Genomic DNA, 4,131 nt, shown 5'->3' with positions numbered 1-4,131 from the left:
GGAGGAAATTTTAAATCAGAAACCTTCTTTAGAAAATTTTAGAGTCTGTCTCTGAACTACATAAGGTTTCTGAAGCTGCTCAATGCCAACACCCCACTTTTCCCTGTTCTCCAACAGTCCCACTGGCTTAATCTCCTTTGCTCCATCTCTCTCTCTCTTCTTCACCTCTATTGCAGCTCCCTTTAGAGAAAAGCCAGTCTCAGGTGGAGGGGAATCAGCAACTGTATATAAATGGAAGTAAGGAATCTACTAAAGATTCCCCCAACACCCTCTAGGACCCTGATGAGTTCGCAAAGGAACTTGAAATAACTGTTAAGACAATTGACCCTGGCTTTTCTCATTTATTCCAATTGATGCACCTATTGGTTTCTGAGAACAAAGCAATAGAATTACTAAATAAGTTTTGTGAGGGAAACTCCTATAAAGGAGTCTGATTTTACTGTAAAAAGTCACGTCACCTTAAGAATTGCAGAAATCTGAAATGGGATTTATAAAAAGAAAAACAGAAGCAAGCATAGGGCTGCTCCAAGGACAAGGGCATTTCCCCTTTCTTACTAACACTGGGGCTACTTTATCTGTTAACACTACCTGACTAAGTTGTCCTCTCCCCCGTAGGAAAGCTTCTGTACAAATGGCAGGGTCATCTAATCAACCAATGTCTGTTTAAATCAGAACTTATTCCCCTCCAGCTAGGAAATGTTAAGGGGCAACATATATTTTTACTAGTCAAATCTGCCTCAGCTCACCTGATACTGTGAGACTTTCTTACCGATGATGCTCACATATGCTTCTCTCAGAGGGTGAAATGTACATAGAATTAAATGACTCAGATTGGAAAAATAATGATTTTAAAAGGAACTACATGAGAGGAAACTAGTCTTGAGACTGACTGAATGTCTCTTGCAGGATGTTCCAATACAACTTTAGGCTTTGTCCAGTACAGATATTGGCAAAATTAAATCAGCCACTCCTATTTAAATAACTACTGAGAATACTTTGCCTCAACCTAATATTTCCCAATATCCTTTAAGGCCTGATACGCTAGCTAGAATTAGCCCATTATACATGATTATCTTTAAAAGGGGGGCTTTTACTTCCATGTATAAGCACCTGTAATTCTCCTATCCTTCCAGTAAAGAAACCCAATGGGAAAGGATGGAGATTTGCACAGAATCTGAGAGTTATAAAGGTATCCTGTGGTTCCAAATCCACATACCCTATTATCAGCTATTCCTGCATGTACTGCCAATATTTTTCAGTGATAGATGTGTCATGCCTTTTTCAGCATTCCTGTAAAAAAAATTAAAATTAAATTAAAAAGGATAGGAAATACCGCTTTGTTTTTCCACCTGGGAAGATCAGAGTTTATTTGGACAGTAATGCCCCAGGGATATATAGAGAGTCCCAACTATTTCTCTCAGAAAGTAAACACTGATTTGAATGATGTTGAATTTCCCAGAAATTCTACTCTAATCCAATATGTGGATGATTTACTCTTATGCTCTAGGATATATTAGATTCCTAAGAAGACACAACCTAATACAATAGCTAGTCATAAAAGACATAGGGTCTCAAAGGACAAGCTGTGATTCTGTTCACACCAAGTAAAATACCTTGATTATCTAATATCTAAAGACAGGCTACTAATTAACCTAGACTTAGAGGAGTAATATCCTTTCCCCTTCCAAAAAAAAAAAAACAGCTTAAAGGATTCCTGGGTTTGACTAGATGCTGTTTCAATTGGGTTCCAAATTTTTCATTAAGGCCCAGCCTCTGTATATCTTATTAAAATCAGATCAATCTGATCAACTCAATGGAACCCTGAAGGGAAATAAACTGAAGAAGCTCTATAACAGGGGTCGGCAAACTGCGGCTCACGAGCCACATGCGGCTCTTTGGGTACGTTCCATCCCAAAAGTTTGCCGGCCCCTGGAAGAGCCAATCCTGTCTCTCACAACAATTTAAAAATTATCCGAGAGCCATAAATATATTTTTTTTATAGAATCACCATTATGTGAATAATAGCCTTTAAAAATTTTATAAATGAAACTGGAGCTGAGCTGCGCCCTCCACAACTAAGATTGAAGGACAACAACTTGACTTGAAGCTGATGGGTCCTGAAAAAAACATAATGTTCTGCTTCCCCAATCCCCCAATAAATAAAACTAAAAAACAAACAACAACAAAAAAAGTATTTCTTTCCTCTTAGGCCTCTCTAGCAAGCATCTCACAACATGACAATGGGCTTCATCAGAGGGAGTAAGCAAGAGGGCAAGAGAGAACAGACTAGCAAGAACACGTTAGCCACACACTCTTGTAACCTAATCACAGAAGTGACATCTCATCACTTCCCAGCAGGAAGGAGCATCGAGGCCCCACCACACCCAGGGTGGAGATTACACAGGGCCAGAATACCAGGAGTAAGGGTCCTTGGGAACCCTGTGGAAACTGCCTGTCACAGCACATAGGTCACCGTCATATGCTGTGGTGGACTCTGGCCTTGTACCTTACTGTCACGCTGCTGGCTGAGCGGGCACAGTGCATCACAGGAGCACCCTGGAAGCCATTCGATGCCATTCCAACATCTAACAGTGCCTTAGATATGCACACAAGTGACAGAAAACCACCTAAATAGACCACCATTGAAGTCAAACAAAATGTACCCCCAACTTACCTGCTTCTCATCTGGATCCCAAAAGTGCCACTGGCCACTCCCAGTGGTCTTAATTGATGGAAGTTAAAATATTTTGGGCCGGCCAAGTGGCACGTCGGTTAGGAGTTGGCTTGGGATGCCAGCTCTGAGCAGCATGGCCCCAGTTCGGATCCCACATATGACGGCCAGTGACACTGCGTCCTCTATAGCTAAGATGGTGAACAACAGCTCGACCTGGAGCTGGGCTGCCATGAGTGGCCGGCGACGGCATAGGCTGCAGTGGGCTGCTAGAAGCTACCATGAGTGGCCAACAGCCAGAGTGAGAGGCCGGCAGCTGGCGTGAGCTGCTGGGAACCTCCAGGAATGGCCGTCCAATGACCGGCGACAGATCTGCCTCAGCCATGAAGAGCACAATGATCACAATACCAACAAGGGCCAGTGAAGCGACGTCCTCCACAACTAGACTGAAGAACAAAAGGACAGCAACTTNGTTGTTCAGCATCTTAGCTGTAGAGGGCAGCATCACTGGCCCTCATATGTGGGATCCGAACCGGGGCCCTCTGGCGTCCCAAGCCAGTTCTTAACCAATGCGCCACTAGGCCGGCCCAAATTCTATGTTCTTAACATCCACACCTGTTTCATCAACCTCTTCTTCCCTCTGCTCTTGTACAGTTGGAGTCTGTGTGTTTTCTTCAATGTCTGAGACAGCTTCACCTTGAACTTTGAATTTCTCAGCAGCCGCCAGCTGTGCCTGCTGAGATAAATCCTCAACCTTGGCTTCCCCAAAAACGATGCAGATATCTGAAGCTAGGCGCTTGTAGACATCTGGTTTTGTGATGACAAAGAGGATATTCTTAGATTTCCAGATAGTGACCCTAGTAACAACCCCTGTAATCTGCCCAAGACCCAGCTTGGACACAGCCTTCCACATCCTCTTTTCACTCTGGCTCTGTTTTGCTTCACTGGCTACTTAGTTCTTCATGGATTTCAGCTGCTGCCACTGCCAGCTGGACTTGTTGCGTGGTTGCCTGTGTGGATCCTGTTCCTCGAGCTCTGGTACTGTTTCATCACTGTCAGGTTCCATTCCAGGTCCTGTCTCAGCCTGGGGCTGTGGCAACCTCTGCTCTGTAGCAGGGAGGGTTTCTGTGGCTTCATGTGGCATTTTGTGGCAGGAATGTGGAACCAAGATGGGGGCAGAAAGCTATGCCCCATCATTTTTCCCCATCATTCTTTCATACTCCTTCTGTCTCCTGGGCTGTTCCTAATCTAGACAACTATGGTGAATTTCATAAGGCACAGAAAGTTAAAATTACAGCTTGCTCACAGAAATGCCAAATACTACAGAAGCGTTTTCTGTAATAAATAATACTACATTTATCTTAGGATTATAATGAGGAAAGAGGGATTGACTGGTTTATTAAAAATGGACCAACTGCCATCTAAATGACATCAAATATTTCTTAAAAGAGCATGTAGTT

At 43.3% G+C, this 4,131-nt stretch overlaps 1 pseudogene; it reads right to left on the bottom strand.

Moving 5' to 3' along the window:
- LOC109373203 (nascent polypeptide-associated complex subunit alpha-like) overlaps positions 1 to 3,815 on the bottom strand; it is a 7,472-nt pseudogene extending 3,657 nt beyond the window's left edge.
- Positions 3,816 to 4,131: the final 316 nt, after the last annotated feature.

Source organism: Hipposideros armiger, unplaced genomic scaffold (genome assembly GCF_001890085.2).
Source record: "Hipposideros armiger isolate ML-2016 unplaced genomic scaffold, ASM189008v1 scaffold_694, whole genome shotgun sequence".
In the NCBI taxonomy this organism is placed as follows: Eukaryota; Metazoa; Chordata; class Mammalia; order Chiroptera; family Hipposideridae; genus Hipposideros; species Hipposideros armiger.
Note: the sequence above shows the minus strand (reverse complement) of the source record. Positions and strands in the feature narration are given on the sequence as shown.